This window comes from Myotis daubentonii, chromosome 1 (genome assembly GCF_963259705.1).
Source record: "Myotis daubentonii chromosome 1, mMyoDau2.1, whole genome shotgun sequence".
In the NCBI taxonomy this organism is placed as follows: Eukaryota; Metazoa; Chordata; class Mammalia; order Chiroptera; family Vespertilionidae; genus Myotis; species Myotis daubentonii.
This window is the reverse complement of record NC_081840.1, coordinates 40,735,115-40,755,960: the sequence shown is the minus strand read 5'-3', so window position 1 is coordinate 40,755,960 and position 20,846 is coordinate 40,735,115. Positions and strand designations below refer to the sequence as shown.

The 20,846-nt window shown below is 41.8% G+C and overlaps 1 protein-coding gene and 1 long non-coding RNA gene across 13 annotated transcripts in view; one reads left to right on the top strand and one right to left on the bottom strand.

Annotated features, from left to right (window-relative positions):
• Window positions 1–20,846, top strand: part of LOC132234862 (uncharacterized) — a 213,650-nt gene that overhangs the window by 75,773 nt on the left and 117,031 nt on the right. The window lies entirely within an intron of this gene.
• Window positions 1–20,846, bottom strand: part of TRIM9 (tripartite motif containing 9) — an 84,158-nt gene that overhangs the window by 40,856 nt on the left and 22,456 nt on the right. The gene's annotated exons all lie outside the window — the stretch shown is intronic.

Genomic DNA, 20,846 nt, shown 5'->3' with positions numbered 1-20,846 from the left:
AAGAGTCCGAGGCCCCCTCAGATTGCTCTTGTCTGAGTCAGGCCACTTAGCCAACATTGGTACATGTGGATTCTGATATCATTGGTTCCTCCCATGCCAGGTGTCTTCTGGTTACCTGAGCTATGTTGTGCTCAAGGCTGCAAGCTTTCTGCAAGATATCTGCTAAGCACAAAAGTCTTTCTCTGCCCTGTTTTATTCTCTTTAACCCTTTCAACTTGCTGAAAGGGCTACTCAATTCTTTATTACTAGGTCCCAACGGCACTATAATTTGGGGTAAAGTTTTCTCCTCAAGAACTTTTTCCAAGAGCCCAAGGGATGAAGGGAGAAGAGGATCTCATTCAGAAGAGCAAGCAATAAGATGAGGGACATATTCCAAAGGAGACATTTTCACTGTTCTTTGGAACTAACTCATAGCCCTTCTTTTTCTGAATGAGCAGAAGCTGGCTGGGCCACCCCAGTTTCCTCCCCCTTTTGATTGTAACCTTCACCTTAGTAACATTTGGAGGTTGGAGTACAGACGCCACATTCATTCAGTTACAGAGAACCGGAGCTACCTAATTTCTTGTATTCCAGCTTTGCAATTAATGGTTTGTATAAAGTAGGTCGAACCTCCCCCTCCCCCTAAAGAATTGTTGACCAAGTGCTGCTGTAAAATTATTCTGTATTTGACAAAGAATGCTGGCCTCCTCCACTCTCAGGATTTTATCTGGCAAAGCAATAAATGAACTGCCAAATCTATTTGCAGATTTCCTCTCTTGGTGTCTACGTTAAGTCCTAAGGATCCCCTCTACCTGGCAAATGAGTGTTCTGGAATTTGAGAAACAACTGCATTATAAGATAAAGATCTAGAAACCTCCCTCTGAAGCTTTGCTAACTTGCAGAAATTGAGCAGGAGACAATGAAAAACACCAGAAACTGTTTATCACTGGAAAACGATCTTCTCATTGTAAGGATTTATGTGTGTGTTCTTTTTACAGGATAGTCTTTTGATCACATTTATAAATTCCATCTGATATAGAAGAACTTTATTATTGATGGATTTTGTTTCCCAGAAGCAATTAAATTCCTGCTCTGTGCTAACGGAGACGTTCTGTATTCAGAGCCACAGAGTAGCCCTGTAAATTTATACCTGCACACTCGAGATGCAAATATTTAGTGTGTGTTTTCGTTACGGGTGCGCGCCATTAGAAGCTGTTTATAATGCCTTGGCAATGACATTCTGATTGCTTGGATAGTTGTTTTCAAATTTACTGAAAAAGTGTCATGATCAGAAAGTGAACGAGAGTGGAAAAATGATGTAGCCAAAGAAGACCCACAAATTTCCAGTCAAGCGCTCAGAGCATGCTCTGAATAGCCAAGATCTTCCCAAAGGATGCGAGTTGTCCGGAGCCCGAGGAGAGAAACAAAGAACTCTGCCTCCCCCTTCCCTCCTCTCCTGATTTCCTGTCCAGTCTCTGCCCGGACTGGCTCTCCTGGCCTCCCAAAGGACAGAACGTTACAGGAGCGGGGGCTCAGCCTGGGAGTGCACAGGGAGGGTATCTCAAAGCCTGTTATGATTTAGGCTCAGCTAGTGGGTAAGGAAATTCCATGCATCCTGACTAACTCCTTACTTGCCTGTGCATCCACCCAGCCTCGCCCAGCCCAGCTGCTAAGCAAGCACACACAGAAGACAGGGTCTTCCTTCCTTTCCCTGCCATGAACATTATTCATGTGTCAACCTCCCACCCCCACCCCCCAATTTACTACGACTATTGGATGGAGACAAATTGGGGCAAAGGAAGCTTCCTGGCTGCCTGGGGTCTGAAGTTACAGCACCCTTGCTGCCTCCCCAGGGAGGCTCTGTCACAGTGCATGCTGCTCAGGACTGCAGCCCCATCCACCTCCTTCCCAGGGACCGAGGCCAACACAAAACGCAGGAGCAAAGCGACAATCCAGGCAATGTGATCTGAAGGAAGTCGCCCCCCCCCACCCCCCACCCAGGGGAATAACAATTTTTCTTGAAATACTAACGTTTGAGTCTCACTACGTACTGACATTATATAATTAAAAAGTAAAAGCAAGAAATTCTAATAGTTATAATATATTGGCCATTTACTTTAAGCCAGGAACTCTGACAGGTGCCTTTACCACGAGCCCAATGTAATCCCGGTCACCACCCTGCCATTGGCAGAGGCTCAGAGGGGTACAGCTGGGCTCAGGTTTGACCTCTCACATATGGAAGAACCGAAACACAAACCCTCGTCTGACTCCAGAGTCATGCTCTTTGCCCCACCCTCCCAAAGCAGAGAACTCTGCCTTCACCCATGCAGGAAGGAACCAGAACAGCCCATGGTAAGAGCAGGTAAAACCAAAGATGATGAGCTGATAAGGGGATTTGTTATGCTTAACAATCAGACAGTATGGAAACCATAGCATGGCTAATTAACCTATGAAATGTTCAATGTTTTTTTTCCTACACAAAGTTTTTTGGTGAATTTGGAAAGGATCCCTGTCAAAGAGAGGGGTCTCATGGGAGAGGGCAAGCAGCTTTGGACCGGGGTGCTGTCCTGGCTTTCTTACCTACCAACCTGAGACCGTGGCAGAAACCAGGCTGAACATGGAATGAGGTAAACACATGAGAATTCACCCAGTGAAGCCTTAAGCCGAGGAACCTTCAAACAGAGCCACCCAAGGGCCTGCTTTCCTTCTAGCTAACGCTCCTCTTCTTCCTGCCTGCGCCCCTCCTGCCCCCCAAGGGGTGGGTCTCTCCTCTGGATTCCCTGGTGGTGGAAGCTCCCGGATCTACCCCAGTCCCAGCTCACTGCAGTTGCATGGGGAGGCAGCCTCAGAGGCTGGTCTGCCGGGAGGTGCCACCCTGTCTTTCAGCCCAGCAGCCGGGCTAGGGCTTGAACAGGCTGCAATCTGCAAGCCCAGTAGCTGAGCCTGGGAACTGATACACAAAGCCCAGGGACATGTGTGTGTGTGTGTGTGTGTGTGTGTGTGTGTGTGTATGTGAGAACATCTGAGTGTGGGTGAGGCTCTATGTGTGTAAGAGTATATGAAACTGTATGTGATTGTATGTGTATATGTGTGTGAGTATGAGTGTACAGTGTGTAAGGATGTAAGAGAGTATGTGAATGTGTGTGTATGAAATCTCCCATCAGTAGAGTAGGCTCCTGGCTTTGGATAAGACTGGTACCAGAGGGGTCTGATGGGTAGGGATTTGGTCCACTAACTGCTTATTTCTCATTGGCTGTGACACAGATTCTCTCTGTGGCTAAACTCTAGCCAAGCTTCTCGGAGCTGTGCTTGTCAACTAGGCCTCAATTTTCGCCTAGAAAGACTTGAACAAAACACTAACACAGCTTCTAACTGCTCAGGGCCACATCCCTAGGATGACACTATCCCCCCTTAGAGCATCTGTCTGAGAGAGAAAGGCTGCCAGAAAAAAGTACTGTTTGTTCCAGGCATCACCTAAAGACAGTCCCCCCGTCTCCCAGGCTCTGTGGGAGAGTAGAAGCCTAACCCCAATAAACACTAGTTAGCAAACCCAGGTGGGTATCACAGGAGCCAATCCCTCCTTCCCACTTTCTGTAATTTTTCACTTATCTGACTGAGTCAGTTACTGAGTTCCCATCACCCTCTCCCTCCTCTTTCACTCTCCCCTTAAAATGCCCAGTCACCTCTGTACAAATTAAAGTTGAGATCAGTTAAGGCTGGACTCTTTTCCCTATTGTGATAGTATATTACTGTTGAAAATCTGTCCTTACCACTTTACCTGGTGTCAGCTTTGTTACCTTTGACGGTGGCCAACCCCAGCTCTGATGGAAGGAGAGCTGGGACAACCCCAAAGAGCTGACCCTTCAAAGGCCCAGGCTAACTTTAAGGATAAGTGGGGAAGCATGTCCCCCGCAGGTCCGCGTTCCCCTGCCTGAGCTGGCACATCCCACACATGAAACAAATCTCACCCCTTTTAGGGTCGTGAACCTGACCCTATGAGTTGTGTGGAAGACAGAAAGAAGGAAGACATTGTGGACTTTTAATCTAACAGTTACATCCGCTTTCCTACCCCTTTCCCATCTCAGGGCTAGACCTGTGAGCACATGCACACAAACATTCACACCCAAAGCTTATGACAAATGCCATCTACCGCCTGTTTAGTAACAAATTAAACCCAAACAGTCTGTTCCAGTCACTCTTTAAACCATAAACGTGTACCAGAAATGCCATTATTTCATCGGATTGTAGCAATTGAAATAGATAGGACAATGGGGCCAAATTAGCACTGGGATTAAGAGGACAGATGTAAGGTCAGATGGACTTAGGTTTAAACTCTAGCCTTTTGCTAGCGATGTGATCATGGACATAGCACCTAATTGTAGTGGATACTGTGGTGCTCTGCCCAGATCCCCCTTTAAAGGCCGATACCTCCTTTATTCCAGCTGCTGGGGTATCACTGTTGATAGATTCCACTAGAAGCTGCTCCTGCCAACAGGCAACTGCATTGCTCAAGACGCTTCCTTCTGGGGTGGACCATGATTGGCTTCTGGGACCCCCTTGACTCCATTTGAGAACAAACTGACAGGCCATCTCAGTCCCAGGACTCCCTGCAGGACTGGCTGAGGCCACTGCTTCTCCCTCTACCTTCTCACGTCTTAGTTCCTCACAGGTGGATCTACTGGGAACACTCAGCAGCTAAACATTCCTACGCAGCTCTGAGTCTGTGTCCAAGGAATCCAACCTACAACACGAAACTTTCTCGGCTTAGTTTCCTCATCTGCAATATGGGGATAATAACAGTACCTACATCATAGGATGTGGTGGGAATTATATGAAACCATGGATAGGAAGTTCTTCTATACAACACCTGGCATATTATAAGCATTTATTTCATAAGTCGTATTATTTTATAATAAAAAGTATGTTAAAATATGCATCTATATCATTAAAAGACTCTGTCATTCCACCTGTCCCACTTTGGGGTTGGTCAGTTACAGTCATTCAGACAGTGGGGTAGATTGTTCCCTCCCCATTTTGGCCACATGACTTGGAGGGCCTCCCGTAAATGGTGTCCCTGCCCTGTCGTCATCCATGGCCGTGTGATTTGCTTTGGTCTGAAGAGGCATCGTGATTTTCTGCCAGCTCCTTTGCTCTTCTTCTCTGTCACATGAAGCTGGTAGTGTGTTGAGAAACTGGTTCTCAAAAAACAAAAACAAATTCTGATTTAAAGTGTTTGCTCATTTCCACGGTGTAAATGCAAAGGCGATTTTAGGTTACCCCAACGATATCACTGAACATGGAGTTGGGAAGAGATGCGCACCATCAACTCTTGAGCTGTGAGCTGGTGGGAGCCGGGCCCACACAGCACTGGGCATGCCCCACACAGCAGCTGTGGGCCTCAGAAGGAAGGCAAGCAGAACAGAACTTCGACTACCGCCTAGGAAACTCCCACGAACAAGAAACAAACCTTTGTTTTAAAAGCCACTGAGATTTTGGCAGTTGTTATGCCATAAAACTGACTAATACAGATAACAAGGATAATTCTTCCCTTGGCAATTTATTAATTTAATCCCTCTTCATAGGGTTTCACCATGGGCCAGGCACAGTGCTTCATGCTAGGAAAACAATGATAAAGAAAGTCAACACAATCTCTTCCCTCAAGGAACCATCCCTGCCCTGAAATGACCACTATTTTGAGCTCGGTCATGCCCATGTCAAAGCCCTCTCCCATCGGTTCTCTAATGAAGCGGAAGACTAGAATATTCTAACGACCAACAGAATGTAGCTCTCTACCCTCAGAGGAAAATGCCAAGCATCTGCTTCCCTAGCAGGACATGGCCAGTTCGGGCCACAGTCTGAATTCCAGAGATACTTTGAACAGCTTTAAATCCATCAAACGGAAGATGTTTCTCTGCCCGAGACAGGAAATTCTTAACCTGGGAATGCGGGTCACCACGCAAGGCTTTTCAGCAAGGAGACCCAGCAGCCACTTTTCGCCTCACGGCACAGCAAAGACCTTGTAAAACTGTGGCCTCACCCAATGTTCACAGTTTCTCAGGAGAAAATGGATTTGCCGTGTCTCTATGGCTTTTGCCCAGCGTGCTGGCAGCTGTAAAAGAATTCATGTGATTGAAGGCATGAAACTTTAATAAAGCGGGAGGCAGACAGGCTGCAAGGTCAACGCCACCCTGCCCAAGGCTCCATCAGAGCAGCCTTTCCACGGACATTCTGACCCACGGTCTGTGTGTTGTTAGGCAGTTACTATGTATTTACAGCCAAGGATCAAAAATATGCCTTCCTTGGGCTAAGGCTTTGGGTAAATATTGGATTTCACATCCTGCAGATGGACTACAGGCTAGATCTCCTTTGTGCAAATGCTGCCTTTTCTCTGGAGAATTGGAGGGCCCCAACCAGCAGGCTCTGCGTCTCTTTCTAGAAAGCTGTTGCCTCCACGACCCCCTCTGGCTGCCTTCACGTCCACGCCTCATGGTCCACCGCGTTCTTCCAGGAGCCCTGGCGTTCTGCTTGTTCTGATGCCACCAGGCAACCGTGGGAAGAAGAAAAACAGATTTGAGATCTGTAAGTGCCCAGTTCTCTATAGTATTTATTTAAGTGCCCCAGGTAGAGATTCTCAGTTCTGTAAGTAAGGGCTGTTTATGAACAGCACAGCAAATAAAACTGTGGCCTCACCCAATGTCCACAGTTTCTGAGGAGAAAATGGATTTGCCGTGTCTCTCTGGCTTTTGCTCAGCGTGCTGGCAGCTGTAAAAGAATTCATGCAGGAACTGTGATTGAAGGCATGAAACTTTAATAAAGCGGGAGGCAGACAGGCTGCAGGGTCAACGCCACCCCGCCCAAGCCTCCGTCAGAGCATGCCTTTCCATGGGTATTCTGACCCACAGTCTGTGTTAGTTAGGGGTCCCTGAGGCTTTCTTGGTAAACAAACACATGATGAGGCAAAAACATGCTGTTCGAAATGTAGGTGATAAAGTGAAAAATCACTGGGCTATTTTTCATATGTAAATGCTTTTCCTGTGCTCTTTTGGAGACTCAAGTGTTAAATGCTAAAGCAAAAATGACTTCTTATTCATTCCCCTCAAATTTCCAGGGAGAATAAAACAGCTGGTAGGAGAAAGACTTTTTGTTTGTTTTAAGAAATAACTTTTTACCCCTTATTTCAAAAGCAGAACATGCTCATTTCAGAAAAGTCAGAAAATAAAAGGACTTAGAAGAAAAAAATAAAACTATCAATATCTCCAGAGTCACACAGCCTCGATGATGAACTTTTTATATTTATCCTGTGAAATCTTGTATACATTTATAGGCAGATATGCATGTCTCTAAATAATGTAAGTCAACAAAACTGAGATCATGTCATATGCCCATTGCTCGCTTAAAATCCCCCCTTTTCACTTAATATACTATAAATATTTTTGCATCTGACTAAATATATGACAATAACCTTTTTAATAGCTATATGACACTGGTAAAATTTGCTAAGTGGTAGGCACTGCTGGCAATGTTTTACACATATTAACTTATCTTTAAAACAGCTCAGCAAAGGTGAGTTCTATTATTACTCAATTTTTTTTATAGTGATAGAATTAAGGCAAGGGAGGTTACGTGGTCCAAAGGCATAAGCAGTTAAAAAGCAGAACAGGGATTCAAATCCAGAGATTTTGTGGCCAGAATCTATTCTATTAACTGCTAATCTGTAAGGTAATGACTGTGTGGGTGCCTCATGATTTATTTAACCAATCTCCTATTTTAGGACATTTAGTTTGTTTCCATCTTGTTGCAAAGAGCTGAAATGAAATTCACATAGTAAATATTTAAACACATTTTTTGATTATTCCTATTTCCAGAAATGAAATTGCTTGATCAACAAACTTTCAAAATTTAGAGGTTTTTAAAAATCATGTTATCAAAATGTCCCTCTGAGTGGGAGTTCAATTTACACTCCTGCGGTGGTGAGTGATGAGAGTAATACTTGCCTGTATATCTTAATCCAATTATAATTTATACTAGTGGCCTGGTGCATGAAATTCATACACATTAAAAGGGAATTAATTAGAGGAAATATTTTAATATTGCTATTTGCCCTTTCCCTATAATAGAAGTGTCAGAGATGAAAGAAAATTAGTAAAATGTATATGAAAATCTCCCTCCTCTCAGAGTCTGGGGTGCGCTGTGGGACCCAGAGTTAAGTCGCTGCCCACCCGCCCGCTTTTTGAAATCATGGGAGATCCAGACCCAGCCGGTCTCACACCCATCAAGCCCCACAGGGCAGGGGGCACAGCCTCTGGCCCCCCATCAAGCCCCGCCAGGCAGCGGGCGCGGCCTCAGGTCCTCTGTCAAGCCTTACTGGGCAGGGGGGCGCGGCCCCTGGTCCTCTCTTAAACCCCACCGGGCGGGGAGCCCAGCATGAGGGTGCAAGGGCACGAGGGTGTGAGGTCACAAGGGCGCGAGGGCACGAGGACGTAATGACCATTTGCATATTAGCTCTTTATTATATAGAATTTTTTTGTTACCTGATAGGTAAAGAATGGAATCTCATTTATTAAATTTGCATTTAAAAATGACCAGAGTGGTGTGTTTTTTAAAGCTTCTTACTGATCTTTTCTTTGTAGTTAAGGTTTAAGTTCTCATTGGTATTATTTGTAAAGCAGTTGGAAGAGGTGCTGGCACACAGTGTTTGTTAAATTAGTGTCTTTGCACTGCTGACGACTATCAGTGAACAAGGCTGGCCTCATCATGTGTTTGCTCACCAAGAAAGCCTTGGGGACCCCAAACTAAAAAATGATCTGAAAATTTTAGGTAGTCTGTTGAAGAGGAAGTGAAAAGTCATGGATTACTCTTTAGAATTTATAGTATAATCATTATTTTGTGGACAGATAGACATGTATGGTAGCGTCTGGTAAATATTCAATGGATGTAAGAGAAGAATATATTTTCTTCTTATAGGAGTGGAGGATAGATGTATAAGATAATATTCATAATATAAACCTTCATAATACATTTATAAACATAACTGAACTTGTTAACTGGGTTAATCAGAAATCTTGTATTCTTGCTCATTATTTGTCTCCTTGACTTACAGTATTCTAAAATAAACAGGTGATCACATTTTTCACAAGGATTGTGCTTTGATCATGTTCTCCTTTGTATTGAGTTTTTGCTTTATGTAATCTGTGGCTTTGTTGTTTGTTACATCTTCTTTGTGCATTCATTATACCTTTAATATCAAATCAGACCCTTCTGTTTCACTTAGTTCTTTTGGTCTTAAATTCCTTTTCACTTGATGCTATTATATATACCCTCCTTGCTCTTTCTATCTCTCTAGTATAATAACTTTGCTTACCTTTTATTTTAAAACTACATTTGTTTTAAATTCAATCTGATGTTTATTTCCTTTATCTTAGGGAAATTTGGGCTATTTACGTTTATTGTATTAATTGACATAGTTGGTTTTTCCATCAATATTGTTTACAGTATAACTATTAGTTATAACCCATTTTCCCTTTTTTTAAATTTCAGTGGCTTTATTACATTTCTTTTAATATCTTAATCCCACTCACAATTAATTTGGATGTTTTGCTATGCTTTTTCATGTTGCAAGCTGTTACCGTCTCATCTTCCATCACATGTAAACCTACATTTATTCATCACTAAGTCAAAATTAACTAATAACTTTGATCCTCCTGCTCAACACATTCCCCAAAATGCTTTACTTAATGTTTAGTATCTCTTGTAAATTAAGAATTAACATTCTAAGTAACCCCTGGATCAACTAGATATTAAAACTGAATTTATGAATTATCTAGATATTGAGAAGGAATAGTTTACAAAAATATATTGCTTTTTAAAACATGATGTTTAGACTAGGAAACCCAAATGCTCTTTACAACATTGTTCCCACTAGGAATACTGTTCTTAGATGAAACTAAAAAACCAGGAACAGTTTTTTCCCCTTCTCCCTATCCTGCACCTCCTAAACCCAGAATAGAATCCTTCCCACCTGTCCTATATTTTCAAAGCTAAATCACAATGGTGGCCAGATCATAAAAGCAAGAGGTGGCTTTTCTGCCCTTAAGTGCTTACATCTAGGATGGCTCTTGCAGACTGTTCTTATGTTCTGAACATTCAATAATTTCAGAGTGTATTTTCTTCCAGTATTAAGTTGTGAGTTTCATTGCAAGATACAATGGCTTCCCCTTCTCTCTTTTTTTTTCCTCTTTAAAAATTGTCAACACCATTACAGCTGTCTCCCCCCCCCCCCCCGCCCCGTCCCCATTTGTGGCTTCTCTCTCTTTATGTAATAGTAGAGGCCTGATGTGTGAAGATTTGTGCAAGAATGGGCCTTCCTTCCCCTGGCTGCTGGCACCACCTTCGCTTGGGCCGGACCCACCTTTCCACCTTTCCACACTGCCCAGAGGCCCGGAGCAGCTGGGGCAGTGTGGAATGCCTGCATCGTGGCCATGGTGATGACACAAGCATCCTGCCCCACCCCCGGCCGCTCGGCGCCTGCATATGCAAATTAACCCACCATCTTTGTTGGGTTAATTTGCATACTCTCTCCTGATTGGCTGGTGGGTGTCACGAAGGTATGGTCAATTTGTATCTTTCTCTTATATTAGTGTAGATGTTTTCATAACTTCAAAGAATAGATCATAGCTAAGCAACCCTGTATCTGGAATTGACAACACAAGATGCCTTTAAACTTTACTGGGAGACAATTACAATTGATGGCATTATCATCCATTCCTCAGCCTTTGAGATACCTTGGGAGGGATAGAAGCCATACTTGTGGCCTTATATCAGTAAGCTGCATTAATCCCTATTCACTTCAATGGAGCACCTGTGCCTCAGCAGCATCACTGGAACAGGGCTCAGCCACGCCACCACAATTGGAGTGACTGGGTATTGGGTATTGATTTTGTTTCTTGATAGAGTAGGCAAAATAATGGCCCCCACTAATGTCCACACCCTAATCCTTGCACCTGTGAATATGTTGTCTTATAGCCACAGGGACTTTGCAGGTGTGACTAAGGTTATAGATGTTGGGATGGGAAGATTATCCTGGGTTATCTGGCTGAGACCATTCTACTTACACACATTCTTAAAAGTAGAGGGCCCCTGGGCTATGTCAATGAGAGAGAGATGTGACTTCAGGAGAAGGATCAGCGAGCAGTCACATTGCTGGTTCTGAAGTTGGCCACAAGCCGATGAATGGAGGCAGCCTCTAGATGGAAAAGTCCAGGGAAGGAATTCCCCCTAGAACATCCAGAAGGGGCTCAGTTCTGTGTGTTGGACTCATGACCTACAGAACTATAAGATTAAAAAAAATCTGTGCTGTTTTAAGTCACAACATTTTTGGTAAGAGAAACCTAATGCACCCGAGAAGGCAGTCAGTTGAGCTGGATGCTTACTCCCTTTGGCAATGGCCAAATTGCTTCACTTGACATTTTATAAATTTGTTTAGAATATGCATCTTTTGCTTTCCCTTTGGAGTTCAGAGGCTTTAGATGGAAAGCAATATGACCACAAAGAATAAAAAGAATCTGACTCATCACAATCTGTGGACACATTTCAAGGTGGAGTGAAGGACCAAGAATTGGCTCTTCAGCTCTTTTCATACACTTGTGAAGTATTTGAGGCACCTAAGCTCCTGATAAACTAGAATTCTGTGAGAATGAGCTGGCTCATCAGTCCTGTAGCTAACCATCAAAAGTGAAGCTTCCCCATCAGGCTGGAGTCAACTATTGAATTTCACTGACTTCTTAAAAGTAGGAACAGAAATAGATTTTTGGTCTCTTCAGAGCAAGTGGCGATTGTTCATTTAAGAAGCCTAAACTGATGTGTGTTTTGAATAATGAAGTATTCCTTTTCAACTTAAATCTGTTCTGGTCATCAGCTTATGGTTACCCCAAAATTACAGCTTACTTGAACTTGTATTTATCTTTAAAAAGCTACATTTTTCAAGAGCTGGCAAATGTTAATCATAACATCTGAATTTTAATTCTGACTTCTGGACCCCACTACAACATTGATGCAGACATCAGCATAGCTTCTTTATAAACAAAGGACACACAAGGAGAGACGCTACACACCCACTAGACTGACAACACTGAGTGCTGGTGAGAATGGGGAGAATCACCCATTGCTGCTGGGAGTTAAAATGGTACAACCATTTCCCACTTGGGAAAACTGGAGCTTTCTAATAAAATTAAATATACTCCTACCCTACATGACAGCATATGTCCACAAAAGACTTGATAAACTGTTCATAGCAGCTTCATTTATAATAGCCCCAAGTTGGAAACAGCCCAAATATCTACCAATAATAACAGGGGTAAATACATCATTTCTATTCATACAATGGAATACTGCTTAGTAGTAAGAAAGCACAAGCTAATGATATAAGCAAAACAAGTGATTTCAAAAATATTATACTAAGCAAAAGAAGCCACAACAAAAAAGTACATATTTATGTAAAGTTCAAGAACAGGCAGAAGTAACCTATGATGATAGAAGTCAGAAAAATGGTGACTTTAGGAGGTGGAGAGATTGGAAAGTGTTGTGAGGAAATTCTGTAAGGTAGAGAGGTTCTTTATCTTGGTCTGGGTGGTAATTACATATCTATATATACATATACAGACATATATATGTAAAAGTTTATTGAGCTGTAGACATAAGGTTTGTATATTCTGCTATAGATAATTTATGCTTTTTAAAAAATAGGCTTTTTCCCTAAGAATAAATACTCCTTATATAATTTAATTTCTATTTACTGAGAATTCCATACTGTGTAGGAAAAAAGTTTTATTTTCAGATGGTTTTATTTTTTCCAATTGAATTTAAATAAATACTCACAAAACCCTCAAGCCTCATATGCTCAATATTGAGAGCCCTCCACTCAAAGGCTGTTTCTCTCATGCCCTTCCCCTGGTCCTGCTGTCATTTCTCTTCTGTTGCAGACACCCAGCACCACCTGAAATCTAGTCACATGGCAACTGCCAACTCGGCTCTGTGCCCTCTCACAATAACATAATTTTAAATATAAAGACGTGTCTGGCTGACGGTCCTTCAAGAGGAAATGTATACCTAATTTGAAAAGTGGCGATTCCTCAGAGGGAGCAGGAATGATTGGAGCCAAATAGTAAGAAATTAGATGACACACCCCCACTTCGCCAGTACCTCTGCCCACCCTCAAAAATGCCCCACCCTTTAGGAAGGCACAAATACCATAAGGCTTGTAATGTGTACGTGCTCTTCCTGGTCAACTCATGATGTCGTAAGTTTGTACGAAGAACTTGTGGGCAGATGTGCTGGGTTCCTTTGACTATGAGTGTGAGAAGCATGTGCTCCTTTCATATCCTATATAATAAAAGGCTAATATGCAAATCGGCTGAACGGCGGAATGACCAGTTGCTATGATGCACATTGACCACCAGGGGGCAGATGCTCAGGTGATCAGTGAGCTCCCACAGGGGGAGTGCCGCTCAGCCAGAAGCTGGGCTCACGGTGGTGGGAGCCTCTCCCACCTCCACAGCAGCGCTAAGGGTGTCCGACTGCTGGCTTAGGCCCGCTCCCTAAGCCATCAGTCGGACATCCCCCAAGGGCTCCCGTACTGTGGGGCACAGGCTGGGCTTAGGGACACATCCCCCCAAGAGCATGAATTTTGTGCACCGGGCCTCTAGTTGATAATAAACCCACATATTCTGTCTCTGACAGTCCTAACATTTAATTTATAAAGCCTGAATACAGTGCAATTAAATTATCCTTAACATAACTCTCCCTCTCACTATCATGGTTTTAATTACTCTGAGAACAAACCAAACACAATCTTATTATTCTAATAAATGATCCTCTTTATTGGCAAAACAGAAACCCCTTGGGATATCTTCAATGGCTTCTGAAACACATTTAGGAATCCCCCCTCCACATCCAGTATGGAAAGGTTTTAATAGGGTCCAGCATTTATAGGTCAATTTCCATCCAAAGTAAAATTAATAGTGATCATCAATATTGCTCAGATAAATGGATTTAAGCCATGTCTGATTTCCTTTTACCCTTTCCCTCTGCATCTTTGTCAAGCCCCATCTTCATGCAAGTGAATTGCAGTGCCAGCCCAGTGAAATGGGAACGGTTGCCATGACAACAGGTCTTTGCTCTGCTAGTTAGAATGTAAGATTTGACTCCTGCAGAAATAAATCTCACCATGGGAGTGGGTTGATTTTGTAAACAACTTAATAACTGTGCAATCATTTCCAAAGAAAAGCCTGTTACAAGCTTGCAGGAGCAAGGGTAGGTTATCCGAGGTGACTGGTGAATCTGCCGCTAACATCACACAGACAGCAACGTGCAGGAAATGCCTGTTTTGAGCTGCTGTGCTTGCTCTGTTCTGCACCCGCCAAGTGTGGGCAGCACAGGCTGGACCTCCTGTGAATTTCAATGATATTTTAATCTGAGGTGGAGGGAATAGATTTTAGTGCATCTCATAGCAAATGACAAGTGTTCACCTCCAAATGTCTTTCTCCTTATTTCCAGAAACCATTATTCGTTCCTTGAAAAGATGAGATTCCCAGAGCTGTTGTTAAGGCATCCGATAGGGTATGGATTTAATTTCTTATTATCTATTTCTCTGTTAAAACTAGGTGCTGCTGTTGTACCTCTCTGCCATCATTTCCCCTTCTTAGTAATCTACCCTTTTTTAATAATTAAAAATTGTATGGAAACATTTTCAGGTTTTTCATTTTCATTTAAAAGCCGAACATGATGTTGTTTCAAATAATGCTTTACTAGTACAAACCTATTTTGCCAACAACATTTACTATACTGATCATCATGGTTAATTGGAATTTGTAAGAAAGAGAATGCAGTCAATGTAGTGGTAGATACTTAAAGCGAATTCCATGAACTCCAGTCCTGAATCCATTGGGCCATGTTTCCTTCTGAACAGTGGGACTCACTGCTGGAGCAGAAAATGCTGCTGGAGTGAGGTCGTGTCCTCAGCAGAGATCAGAGGAGGGAATGAGTGTGCAGCTCTGAAGAAGGATGCAAACAGTCAAGATGTGATGAGGACCCTCTGCCAAGTGCAAACCTGATAGCTAATCAATTCCCTCCCACCCCACCTCGTGATGCATTATGCTAAGGGAGCTGGTTTTTAAAGGCCACTGCAAGTATTCAACAGCAATTCTCAGTACACTGCCTGTCACTGCCCCCACCCTGCAGAAGACAATTATGGTCAAATATGGTAAAGTGTTCATCTATGTTGTTCACTGTCTTGTCCCCTCAGCCTGCCCCCCTCTCCCTATGCCACCTCTCCTTCCTTCTCTCAAAGCTTAGGAATGATCTGATACCAGTCACTGAAGAATGATCTGCCAAATACCCCATCCATCATCCTTTCATTGAAATTCATCCACATTAAATTTTTATCTAAACCAAAGATTTCCCTTTTAAATCATTTATTTCTAGTTGTTGAATGAAAGACTTTGTCTTTAGCTAAGGAAATTTTTGGTAATGTTGAGAAAAGTAAAAGTAAAATTAGGAAATCTGAATGAAATCAGTGGACTGTATCAATGTCATGTAATATTGTGATAGTGTACTATAGTTTGTGCAAAATGTTACCACTGGGGAAACTGGGAAGAGGGCAGAAGAATTTATCTATAGCTAGCATAGACATGGAGGTGTAAGATGGCCTGCCCTGGTTGGAATGGTGAGCTGATCAGTGTGGCTGCAGTAGGGCAGTAAGAAGATGTGGTCCAGAGATTTCTTGATGCTCTCTCTGTTTCCAGTAGTAAACACAGCCATCACTAATCAAGCTGTTCCTAACTTTCTTAAATTACCAGGCATAGGCATTATGCTTGGGTTTATTCTGCTGGCTTTCAGAAAAGGTCTGAACTATCATCTCATTAGCAGTATAATTTACCTTGTACCTAGTGATATGCCTTTAAAATCCATTAGAGTCTATCTATCTTGAAGTTTTTAATCCTTTGATATCATTAAAATAGTTCTAGGCTGTTTCAAAAACCTCAGAGATGATTGATTTGGGCAAGAACAATTAGAAAATTCAAAAGCAAATGTCTGGGTTAGATTTTGAATGCACAAATGAGAAGTCATTACAATTCAGTCTTATTATTTACATTAACATAGTTCAGTGTAGGCACCATTATGGTCTTTTATTCTTTCTTCAGGACTGAAGAGATTACACTGGGTCTCATTGTGAATGCAGTCATGTGAATGCTTCTTAGCACCAAGAATATGCACATGCTGTGGACTTTTGCCCATTAGAATGTCTTCTTCCCAGACATATTCATTACAGTGTTGCCACCACTGGTCAGAGCAACTTGGAAATGACCTTCACAAAGAGTTACCATTCGTGTGTGTGTGTGTGTGTGTGTGTGTGTGTGTGTTTTATTCTCTCATCCAACACACACGTGCACACACACACTCACACACTGAATACCCACTCTGGGGTAGACACTGTTCCATGCATTGGAGATAGGATGGTGAACAAAATGAATTCCTGCCCTCATCGAGCTCACAATTCTGATGGGAGGCAAAAGAAGAAAGATAGATATAGACATATAGATATATAATGTAAGACTATATATATATGACATACTGATATATATATATCTGAGATATATATCTCACTATAATGTCAGATAGTGAGAGTTACGTTGGACAAAAATAGAATGGGGTAAGGGGAGAGGGAGAGAGAGAAAGTGAATGTGTGCATGGGCACCCTAGTGTGGGGTCTCAGGGAAGGCCTTTCTCAGTGGGTACCTTTTGAACAGGGGCCCGAATGAAGCAAGGAAGCAAAACTATGTGAATATCTGGGAGAAAACCAACCCAGGCAGAGGGAATGAGATAGGTATGTGTGAGAAGTGGCAAAAAGATGAGTGTGCCTGGAGAGGGATGGAGTGGGTCAAGAGTGGTAAAAAAGAGGTTCCGAGTGAAGGACCAAGTCAGGTAGGCTTTGTAGGTAAGGAATTTTGGATTTTATGGGAAGGTATTGGACAGATTGATATGATCTGATTGACCAGTTACATAAAAGTCATTATAATCATGCAACCACAGAAGATTATATTCTTCCAAATTGACCATATCTATACTTCTCTTCCTACATGTACTTCTAACAATGTGACCCAACAAGAAAAGGGCTCTATGTCCCCTCTCCTTGAATCTGGGGAGAAGCTTGGGATTGTCCCAACCAGTGGAGTACGTTAGAAGTGACTGTATGTGCCTTCCAAGGAGAGGTAGTAAAAACAATAAAGTTTCTGTTTGGCTTCAAATCTCTGTCTCTGTCTTCTGCTTTCCCTCCCTCTTATCTTCCTTCCCTCCCCCTTTTTTTCCTGCCATCCCTTCCTTCTTCCCTCTTTTTCCCCCCAAGGATGCTCACAATTGGAAGGCAGCTGCCACGTTGTGAGGAAGCCCAGACCACTTGGGAAAATTGCCATACAGAGGAACGGGGGTTTCCTGCAGATGGCCAACACCAACCTGCCAGCTGATTGAGTGAGGCTCCTTGGAAATGGATTCCACAACCAAGTTTTCCTCCCTGAGCTTTCCGATGACTTTGGCACCAGCTAACATCTGACTGAAACCTCACGAACCACCAAGCCAATCCACTCCTGATTCCTGACCCACAGACACTGTGCAACAATGAATTGTTTTTAGCCTCTAAGTGGTGTTTAAGATCTAGAACATGTAAAGTTTTGTAGGTCATAGTAAGGATCTTGGATTTAATTCTAAGTGTGGTGGCAACTCACTGTGGAGAGTTTTAACAAGAAATTGATATGCTGTGATTTACCAGTTACAAAAAAATATTATTGTAACTAGATAACCACAGGAAACCCTCTTTGTCCCTAAAATTTTTACCTATTTTTTCCTTCTATCTTCCACCCTTGCTCTCTCTCTAATGTCTCTCTCTCTAGCTCTCTTTCTCTCCCCCCAGTCCTGTTGCTTTCTTCCTTCCTCTCACTTATTCTCATTTCTTCCCTCCTTGGCCTGTCCAAGGCCATTCAGAGGAGCTGTAATTCTGTTAGCCAAACCATCACTGTGAAGGAACGGTTGAAGAGAAATTTGGAGTGGGTGGGATGAAGGCAAGCAGACCTTATCTGGAAAACCTATGCTGCACTGAGATTGAGAGAAGGAAATTTTTATACAAAATACCTAGGGAGAGATGCATTCATGTAACTTGCTAGTGTGGGTGTAATTATCAGAGGAGTATAACGCAAATAGCTAAATGATCCTAAACTTGGATTGTTAGTGAGGTGAAATGTGGTCCCCCGAAGAAAAAGATACAACAGTCTAGCAAACCATACTTAAGGTCTTTTATATGACAGGCATAATGATCCAACTACTAAGTTTTATTAATGTCCTTATCTGGCTTGTCATTAAATTAATTCTCTCAACACACATTTTCCAATGGTGGAAAAAAGTCCTATAAATGTTGTAAAGCAAACTACCAACTCCCTACCACTTAATGAACCCCTTTAAAAATAACATAAGAGACAGGTTCACCAACAAGATTAGGAATTATTTGTTGGTTAATAAGGACTCTTCAACATCTTTTTACCCCCATTGTGTCTGCTGGAATCCCTCTTCTCCTGGGAATTAAATTTGATCATTAACAGCCTTATCCCTTAGCACTATTTATTTCTGGCTATCAACCATTGCTATTAGGAACACTTAATTTGTATTTAATCCGTATGGATTTAATTTTAAGTGGAAAGAAGACAACAATTTTGATTGCCTGAAGCAGCACAGTTGATCTGACATACCATCCATCACGCTTCAATGGTATGAACCCTCGATTTCAAAGTAGGAGGCTTAATGTAGGCACAGAGGTTGCCAAGATTCTATAACATTGAGATTAGCTGTTGCCACTAGGTACTCAGACTTTATTACTTAAGCAGATTCTTCTTCAGCCCTTTTTTAGACTCCAGGAGCAGACATCATTGCCTATAAATCTCTAGTTGTTGAAGTTAGGGTATAGCAGGTCACATCACTTTATTGGTACCCTGTATGTATAAGCCCCATACTTCACTCCTGACATTGATGGAGATAAGTTGTCATTTTACCATCTTTAGTGTCAAAACAAAACAAAACTCAGAATAAAAAAGAATCTTGAAAAATGACTTGTACAAAACACTTATATTTCATATTTATGAAATGTTTTATTAATGATAATAAGATGAGCTTTATTTTGGGTACTCTCACAACATTTATCAGAGAGCCCCAAGAGGAGTCAAGTTTCAATTGTCCACTTCCTTCCATGGTCCTCAGGGAAACCCTGTGCTTCTTCTAGCACTTTCTTTAAAGAGCTGAGTCTTTATAGAGGGGTGTCTCTGGTTGATGGGGAAATGATGCACAGCACATACTGACAGTAGAGAATGCCTCAATTCAAATGCAGAAAAGGTCATTCAATACTCAGTGTGAAGTGCATGGTTTACGCTTTGGGAGTGTCTCAGAGACCCAGGCTCAACTGTAAAATTGATCAAAACAGGCATTGTTATGGATGGGAACGGTTACAAAGTGTTATCCAAGATAAAGACTACAAAGGAAAAAATTTATGGGCAAGGATGAGTCTACAAGGGTCTGCTGTCTTAAAATCTTTAATAAAGACAGTTGTCAGTTTAATCAGCTACCATCTCCAAAGATAGATGGTCAACCTGAATTTTAAAAATTCATTATCTTAAAATTTAATTATTAACTCCAGAGACTATCACAGAATTAACTAATCTTTCTCTAGAAACCATTTTGACATCATTTTGAAAGTATGATTTATGACTCATAGAAGAAAAAAGATTGGATCTTATACTCACTTGGCTTATTACTTTGAAGTTATGATGTTATTTCATTAAGTCCCAATGCTATCAATTGTAAAAAGGACCATTACTTTATGTTCCAATAAGGAAGAAAAGCATTGCCAATTAAACTATAAAACAATGTTTTCATATCACATTGATTGTAAGACATGTCCTGATGGCAAAGATCATAAGATGTGAAAAAAATGTGTGTGGTAGGCAGAATAATGGTCTCCAAACACGACCACATTCCAATCCCTGGAACCTATAAATCTGTTAGGTTATATGGCAAAAGAGAATTAAGGTTGTTAATCAGTAGATTGAAGGATTATCCTGGGTTATAATCACAATGTAATCACAAGGTCCTTAAAGTGGAAGATAGAGGCAGAAGTCAGAGGGGGATATGATTACAGAAGAATGGTCAGAGAAAAGCAAGGCTTTGAAGATGGAGAAAGGGGCTATCAGTCAAGAAATGTGGGCGGCCTCCAGAAAAGACAAGGACGTGAATTCTCACCTAGAGCCTCCAGAAAGGAATGCTGCCCTGCTGACACCTTGATTTTAGCCTAGAGAGACTTGATCACGACTTCTAATCTACAGAATTGTAAAGATAATACATAAATTTGTGTTGGTTCAAGCCATTACGTTTGTAGAACTTGTTATGGCAGGGATAGGAAGCTCATGTTATATACATCTTAGAATCCATAAATGCAATATAACTTGTACAGATTTGAAATTATAATACGTATATTTTACTAGGTATAAAAATTCATGAAAATTATTCAACTATTACTCATAAATAAACAATTTTAGACAATCATGAAATGATTAGTTATACACTCTTCTGCCATAGGAAACAACCTTCATTAGGACATATAACTTCAGAACTAACCTCACTACTCAACACTCCACTTATGTCTCTGATGTTTCATCCACTTCTATTTATTATAGATGTGGAAAAGCCAACATTTACAATGGGACAAACATTATGCCTATGCATTCATCATCCTTGATCCAGCTAAAAAACAGGAGTATTTCAGAAGTATTCAAACCTCT